Here is an 8,965-nt window from a genome sequence, read left to right as displayed (position 1 = left end):
CTTTTCAAACGTCTTATATTTTAAATGTGTTAATTCATTTAATCCTTAAAACGATGACATGAGGTAGGTACTATTATTATCCGCACTTCACAAATGAGGAAACTGAGGCAAACAGAGGTCACCTAGCTTGCCCAAGGTTAAACAGACAGCCACATCCAGGAAGCTATAGAGTCTGGCTTTAAACCCAGATAGACCAGCTCTAGGTCTGTGATCATAACCACTGAACTTTACTGCTTCTTATAGCAAGAGTGTATCTGACGAAGTCGTGACTTGGAACTGGCCAAGTCTAGGAAGGATCCAGAGTTTAATTCTGAAGAAGGGAAAGGAGGCTGATATTAAACATGCAATATTTCCAGGCTGTGCTCAGATCTTCATGTAGCTCATTTATGATTACAGAATACATTGCTAAAGAAAAATGGTAAAGAAACGATACTCGTATTTTGAGCAAATCCCCCTCCTCAGACTCCATTTCTAATTACTGCCATTTTCTGAAAGAGTTGTAAGCAATAAATTCTAACTCTGTTAGAAGAGAAGAAAATGTACTGCTCAGGAAGAGTCCTGCAAAACAGAAAAACTTCAAGACAAGCTTAAGCAGTGGTTGCAGATTTATTGCACATTACATTATTTGGATGGACAGGTGAATTTTCTTTGTCCCATAATGTCTTAAAATTTTTGAATTTGAGCTGGGCACGGTGGCTCATGTCTGTAATCCCAGCATTTTGGGAGGCCAAGATGGGAGAATCACTTGAGCCCAGGAGTTCAAGACCAGCCTGAACAACATAGAAAGACCTCTGTCTCCACAACATTTTTTTTTTTTAAATTAGCTGGGCATAGTGGTGAGCACCTGCAGTCCCAGCTACTCGGGAGGCTGGGGTGGGAGGATCATTTGAGTCCAGGAGTTTGAAGCTGCAGTGAGCTGTGATCATGCCCCTGTACTCCAGCCTGGGCAAGAGAGCTAGACCTTGTCTCAAAAAAAAAAAAAAAAAAAATTGAATTTGAATGCTTTTAGCTTGAGCTTACTCTCTCCAATTAGCCATCATCTTTACCACTCCTAGTTACAAACACTATATTACTTCCCTGGACCTAGTAGGCATGCATAGAGGGAGATAGAGATCATTTGTGCAACTAGAGTGATACAGCCAATGAGTAGTCAGTAAAGAAAGGAAATTAGGGGCACGCCATTATCAGGGACAGGTCTGTTAGAATCCCATAAAAAATTCCAGTTGTATTCAACCTCCACTGACAATGACGTGGTTCTAGATCACAGTGGATGGAGGAGACTCACCATGCAGAACTGAGTGACGCAGCAGGAGTAGCATCGTGGCAAAGGTAAGAGGTGAGGCTGTGCCAACCAGAACAGGCTGTATTGAGGAGGAGCAAGAAATAAGGTTGGAGGTGTTCGCGAAGGGTTTCAAAGGGCAGGCAGAAGAGTTCAGATTGTGTGAGGTGGAAAACAAATAAGGTTTGTTATTTGGGGCCCTGGAGTGCCTTGGAGATGTCCTGTCTCTGGAATATCTGGAATTGCAACAGGAGTAAGAAGTTAGAAGAGCGGCTGTAGATGTGAAGAGGAGGAAAGGATCCAGGGGAATCGAAGTGAGGAGGTTGGCTTTTGTCTGTAGAATCAGGTCTGGTCAGAGAGGAAACTGGGCAACGCAATCATGATCTCAGGGGAAGCATCATGATTTGGTGGAGTTGAGACTGGGGCCATGGACTGCAAACAAGGGGTTTGGGGATATTTCCTATCAGGAGCAGTCTCACATCCATATAGGGGTAGGCCACTGTGCACTTTTTATGTGAGAGGTTCCATAACGTTTCTCTTCCCTTACTTCTCACCCTCACCAACTTGTCTGAAATTCCCACCATTCTCTAATCCAATTCCCATTATGGTTAGGTTAAGGTGTGGAATCACTATTTAAAATTCAAATATAGGCTGGGTGCAGTGAGTGGCTCACGCCTGTAATCCCAGCACTTTGGGAGACTGAGGCAGGCGGATCACTTGAGGCCAGGAGTTCGAGACCAGCCTGGGCAACATGGCAAAACCCTGTCTCTACTAAAAATACAAAAACTAGCCAGGCGTGGTGGCTCACACCTGTAGTCCCAGCTACTCCGAATGCTGAAGCACAAGAATCGCTTGAATCCGGGAGGCAGAGGTTGCAGTGAGCCAAGATCGCACTACTGCACTCCAGCCTGGGTGACTGAGACACTGTCTCAAAAAAATAAAAATAAAAATAAAAATAAAATATTAAAAAGAAAATGCAGAAAATGCAAAGATTTCTAGGAGGGATACCCAGACCAATATCTGCACTTCAAATCTTAGAAGTTAAACATTTATCAAGACATGATTCTGTACACCCTCCATTCAAGCCACCAGAAATCTGAGACAGAATCTCATGTGTCTGAGACTCGACCACTCTGATTTTGAAGTGAAATTATTTCAAATGCTTAAATGGGTAGCACTGAATGTTTGTCTGTTATTTTTCCAAGCCCAGCACCTATTCCCCGTTCTGGTACCAGCATGCTAGATTTCCTTTGGGACGCCACCCCACCTCCTGTCTCAGGCTCAGTGAGCATGGGAGAGATCTACCCTTCCACCTGGCAGGTGGAACGCCGGACTCTGTTCTGGCCAATCAGAGCCCAGGGATGGTTATGCGCTCTAACTTTGTCCAGTCAGAATGAAGCCTCTAATTTAGTTGGGGAGGAGGACCATTACTGAAAGGGATTCCCTCTCTCTTTTGCTGGGACCCCCTGGGATTACAGATGACCTGCAGCCACTGGGGGCTACCCCAGGGCTCCTGAGAGAGAAGGTAACACTGAGGAAAGGTAGAGCTGAGACAGGGTTAAACCAAGTCCCAGTGACATAGTTTGAGCCACAAGATCAGTGGTGCCTGAAACAAGCCCTAACCTTAGACTTTTCAGTTATGTGAATCAGTGAAATTGTGTGGTTGTTGTTTGTTGGTTTGGTGTTTTGTTTCATTTTGTCTAAGTCAGATAAAAATGGATTTTCAGTTATCTTGAAACTGAAAATCTGCTGACTGGCACGCCATCCCGCTGGCTTGTGTGCTGTGCACATTAACAAGACTCACCTTTTCTTAGGATTCATCCTATGTGCAAGATTACCAGGATGTAGCCAGATTCAGGATGCCTGTTTTTATAGCTTAGCTACAGACTTTTTCTTCACCTCTAGCAATTGCCTATGCCCTTTCAGCGGCCTCAGCAGGGAGAAGCACAGCGGGACTCCTTGAAAGGCAGATCCAGAAGGCTGGTTATGTGGACAGCTCACCACAGTTAACTGGGGTAACCACAGTTGGCCTGGGCAGTCCAGAAGCAGATGACCCACCCCCATACTGTGGGCAGCTCTTCCTGTAGTGCTTAACTCCAGAAAAAAACCCTCCACCAGTTCCTTACTAAGGTGGTAAACAACCCTAAGAAATCTGGCTCTCTAAGCTTGGGACAGCCAAGAAATGAGTCAGCCTTCTGGAGAAACCCCCCTTGCCACAGCCTGTGCTTCCCCATTTCTGCCAGGGCCCCAGCCCCAGCCCCCATGTCAGTAAAGCCTATGCATTTCTTTCAAGAGCATGACAAAACCTCACATCTGAAAAGCACTGAAGTGCTGTACCTCTTTCAAAGTACTTGTGCATTCATTATCTCATTAGGATACAAGATTTGCTATTTTTTTCTTCAGATTCTTTTTTTTTTTTTTTTAACTCAAATCCAGCAGAGTTTTTTCATGTGGTTCTCAATGAGACTTGAGAAGAGAAAATCAGAATTCAATCCAAAAGCAAAGCTTTTCTAGAGACATAAATATAATCCTTCACTCTCATGCCAGAAATAACAAGGGGGCAGAGGTTAGATTCTAGAGGAAAGAACATTGAGTGTGAACTGAAACCTTTCTAGTTACAGATCTACCACTAAGTAGCTGTGTGACTTGGACAAGCCCCTTAATCTCTCTGCACTTCAGTTTCTTCCTTTGTAAAATGGCAGCATTGAGGCTTCCTGGGAACACTGGCCTTGATATTTTCTAAGCATCTTTGAAGCTCTGAGGTTTTATGGCTCGGTGAATTGTAGAATCTGAGGAGACTGATTTATGAGCAAGTTGGCACGTTTTTTAAGCCCAGTCATTCCTTTGGTGTGTGCAAGGGAGAGCCCCTGCTCAGGGTGTCAGGAGCCATAGCACATTGGGATGTAGACTGAGCATGGCCCACTTCCCAGAGACCCCAAGGCCCACCTTAGGCCCACCTCTGATGGTGGTGGTTGGTTGGTGGCGGTTAGTTGGTTAAATGAAGGGTGAGATCCTGACCACTCACTAAATGCTGAACTCTTGATAGATTAGGAGGAAGCTCTGCTATCTGTGGGATGAGGCACAGCAGATGATGTGGTTTGGCTGTGTTCCCACCCAAATCTCATCTTGAATTCCCACATGTTGTGGGAGGGACCGGGTGGGAGATAATTGAATCATGAGGGCAGGTCTTTCCCATGCTGTTCTCGTGATAGTGAATAAGTCTCATGAGATCTGATGGTTTTAAAAATAGGAGTTTCCCTGCACAAGCCCTCTCTGTGCCTGCTGCCATCCAGGTAAGATGTGACTTGCTCCTCCTTGCCTTCCGCCATGATTGTGAGGCTTCCCAAGCCATGTGGAACTGTAAGTCCATTAAAGCTCTTTCTTTTGTAAATTAGCCAGTCTCGGGTATGTCTTTATCAGCAGTGTGAAAACAGACTAATACAGCAGATGTCAGATTGGTTCTTGGAATGGAAGGTAAGCGAACTCTAGTGTTTACTGAAGACAGGGCCTATGTAGGGATTGGCAGGGTAGGGTGGTAGGCCCTACTTAGCAGTACAGAGACTGACCCAAGGCACTTTTCTTGCTGAGTTCAACCTTCTTTTGCAACCCTTTCTTCTGGCAAGTGCTTTCTGCCCAGTGGGGAGGTGAAAGGGTCCCTCACCTTCATGAACCCCTTCTGTGTGAATATACCCTCCAATAAATCCTGGCTCTTCTTTCCATTTCCAATGACTACTTTGAGAAATTAGGATGTCAGTGGTTCATCTTGTCTCATGCAAGCCTGAATTATGTATTCTTTAAGAACAGTGACTATGATCCATCAGACTGTCTTCCACCTGTCATTCAGCATGGCTTTGGCTCTGAACTCTCCACCAACCTTTTTCCTTCCCTGCAACACACACATTCAAAATTAAAATAACCCATTACCACCACCACTAACAACCTCCCCCAACCATCCCATTATAGATCATATCCTCCCAGGAAGTTTTTCTTTGTTCCTAAATTAATTCATACCAATGTGGTGATGGCCACTCAGGCTTGTTACTTGTCTACCTGCCCTACCACGACTCTAAATATGTATTTCCATTTTAACAGGAGATGTTGGATCCAATTTGTCAAAAACTATCTCATTAAAGGAACAAACTTGTTTCAGCATCAGACTTACGATGTGATATTTTTGTCTTAATCCCTCAAAGTACTGAGAGAAGGTTGGGTACTTGTGAAGTCAGAGCTATTAGGGGGCACCCTGGCTAATCAGGACTTCGTCTGGGCCAGCAGTGCCATCCTATTTATACCTACAGTTTTAGCATTCAGAACAAAATCTTACTACACAAAGAAATTTATAGATTTAATGCAATTCCTATCAAAATACCAATGACATTCTTCATAGAAATAGAAAAAAAATATTAAAATGTATATGGAACCACAAAAGACCCTAAATAGTCAAAGCAATCTTGAGCAAAAAGAAAGCTGGAGGCATCACACTACCAGACTTTAAAATATCCTACAAAGCTGTAGTAAGCAAAACAGCATGGCGCTGGCATAAAAACAGACACATAGAACACTGGAACAATAGAGAACCCAGAAATTAATCCATGTATCTATAACCAACTGATTTTTGACAAAGGTGCCAAGAACCCTTATTGATAGTCTGTTCAATAAATGGTTGAGGCAAAACTGGATATTCATATGCAAAAGCATGAAACTAGATTCCTGACTTTCATCCTATACAAAAATCAACTCAAAGTGGATCAAAGACCTAAATGTAAGACCCAACCCTATAAAACTACTAGAAGAAAACATGGGGAAATGCTTCAGGACATGGGTCTGGGAAAAGATTTTATAAGACTTCAAAAGCATAGGCAACAAAAGTAACAATAAACAAATGGGATTATATCAAACTAAAAAGCTTCTACACAGCAAAGGAAATAATCAATAGAGTGAAAAGACAATCAACAGAATGAGAGAAAATATTTGTAAACTATTCATCCAACAAAGGATTATTATCTAGAACACACAAGGAATTCAAACACTTCAACAGCAAAAAAGCAAATAATTCAATTTAAAAAATGGGCAAATGGGCCAGGCATGGTGGCTCACACCTGTAATCCCAGCACTTTGGGAGGCCAAGGCAGGCAGATCATTTGAGGTCAGGAGGGTGGATCACTGGAGGTCAGGAGTTGGAGACCAGCCTGGCCAACATGGTGAAACCCCCTCTCTACTAAAAATATAAAAAATTAGCCGGGTGTGGTGGCACATGGGTGTAATCTCAGCTACTCGGGAGGCTGAGGCAGGAGAATCACTTCAACCTGGGAGGCAGAGGTTGTAGTGAGCTGTGATCGTGCCACTGTACTCCAGCCTGGGTGACAGAGCAAGCCTGTCTCAAAAAAAATAAAATAAAATAAATAAATAAATAAAAGGGCAAATGATCTGAACAGATATTTCTCAAAAGAAGACATACAAATGGATGGTCAACAAATATATAAGATAATGCTCAATATTACTAATCATCAGGGAAACACAAATCAAAACCATCACGAAGTATCATCTCACTCTGGTTAGGATGCTATTATCAGAAACACAAAAAAATAACAAATGCTGTTGAGGATGTGGAAAAATGGAACTCTTATTCACTGTTGGTGGGAATGTAAACTAGTACAGCCACTATGGAGAAGAGTTGGAGGTTCCTCAAAAAACTACAAATAGAACTACCATATGATACAGCAATCCCACTACTGGGCATTTATTCAAAGGGAAAGAAATCAGTATATCAAAGAGACATCTGTGCCCCTATGTTTATTGCATCACTATTCACAATAGCCAAAATATGGACTCAACCTAGGTGTTCAATAACAGATGAATGGATAAAGAGAATGTGGTATACATACACAATAGAACACTATTCGGCTATTAAAAAAAGAATGAAATCCAGTTATTTGAAGTAATGTGGATAGAATTGGAGCACATTATGTTAAGTGAATTAAGCCAGGAACAGAAAGTTAAATACTGCATGTTCTCACTCCTTTGTGGAAGCTAAGAAAAGTTGACTTCATAAAAGTAAAAAGTAAAACAGAGGATACTAGAGGCTCGAAGGGCAGAGGGAAGTGGGAGTTAGAGAGATGTTTATTAAATGATACAAAATTACAGCTAGATAGAAGGAGTAAGTTCTAGTGTTCTATACCAGTGGTCCCCAACCTTTTTGGCACCAGGGACCAGTTTCATGGAAGACAATTTTTCCACAGACCAGGGAGTGGGGGATGGTTTCAGGATGATTCAAGTGCATTACATTTATTATGCACTTTATTGCTATTATTATTACATCGTAATATTAATATGTAATGAAATAATCGTACAACTCACCATAATGTGGAATCAGTGGGAGCCCTAAGTTTGTTTTCCTGCAACTAGATGGTCCCATCTGGGGGTGATGGGAGACAGTGACAGATCATCAGGCATTAGATTCTCATAAGGAGCCTGGCATGTGCAGTTCACAATAGGGTTCGCACTCCTGTGAGAATCTAATGCTGCCATTGATCTGACAAGAGGTGGAGGTCAGGCCGTAATGTGAGCAATGGGGAGCAGCTGTAAATACAGATAAAGCTTCGCTCAGTAGCCTGTTGCTTACCTCCTGCTGTGTGACCCGGTTCCTAACAGGCCATAGACCGTTACACGACCATGGCTCAGGGGCTGGGGACCCCTGTTCTATACCACTGTAGGATGACTGGATGTAACAATAATATATAGCTTCAAATAGCTAAAACGGGCCAGGCACAGTGGCCTGTGCCTGTAATCCCAGGACTTTGGGAGGCCGAGGCAGGCGGATCACTTGAGGTCAGGAGTTCGAGACCAGCCTGGCCAACATGACGAAACCCCATCTCTACTGAAAATACAAAAGTTAGCTGGGCGGGGTGGCATGCACCTGTAATCCCAGCTACTAGGGAGGCTGAGGCAGGAGGATCGCTTGAACCCAGGAAGCAGATGTTGCAGTCAGGTGAGAGTGTGCCTGGGCATCAGAGCAAGACTCGGTCTCAAAAAAAAAGTAGCTAAAAAATGGATATAGAATGTTCTCAACACAAAGAAATGAAAAATGAGAGAGCGGGACATCTGGTTTCTGAGTAGGAACCTTCACAGTGCCAGTGACAAAAGAGAGAATTAAATATGGGTGATGTTGAGAAAAGCACGAATATTTGTGTTCAGAAGTGTGCCCAGTGCCACACCACGGAAAAGGGAGGCAAGCACAAGACTGAGCCTAATCTCCATGGTCTCTTTGGGTGGAAGACAGGTGCCCTTGGATTCTGCTACACAGACACCAGTAAGAACAAAGGCATCACCTGGGGAGAGGACACACTGATAGAGTATTTGGAGAATCCAAAGAATTAGATACCTGGAACAAAAATGATCTTTGGCGGCATTAAGAAGAAGGGAGAAAGGGCGGACTTGATAGCTTATCTCAAAAAAGCTGCTCATGAGTAATAATTGGCCACTGCGTTATTACAAAAGAGAAATGTCTCATGAATTTTTTATATGTATCGTAATTTAATAGATTTCATACACCAGAATTCAAAAAGAAAAAAGAGAAATGGTAAATGAGATGATGGATATGCAAATTACCCTTATCTAATCACTGTATATTATATGTATCAAAACATCTCTATGTACCCCATGAATATATACAATTATTATATGTCA

General features: G+C 42.8%; 1 pseudogene; it reads left to right on the top strand.

Moving 5' to 3' along the window:
• Positions 1-8,434: 8,434 nt before the first annotated feature.
• On the top strand, positions 8,435-8,749 carry LOC107971615 (cytochrome c, somatic-like; annotated as a pseudogene).
• Positions 8,750-8,965: the final 216 nt, after the last annotated feature.

The sequence above is a fragment of the Pan troglodytes genome, chromosome 6 (genome assembly GCF_028858775.2).
Source record: "Pan troglodytes isolate AG18354 chromosome 6, NHGRI_mPanTro3-v2.0_pri, whole genome shotgun sequence".
Classification (NCBI taxonomy): Eukaryota; Metazoa; Chordata; class Mammalia; order Primates; family Hominidae; genus Pan; species Pan troglodytes.
This window is presented reverse-complemented; position numbering and strand designations above follow the sequence as displayed.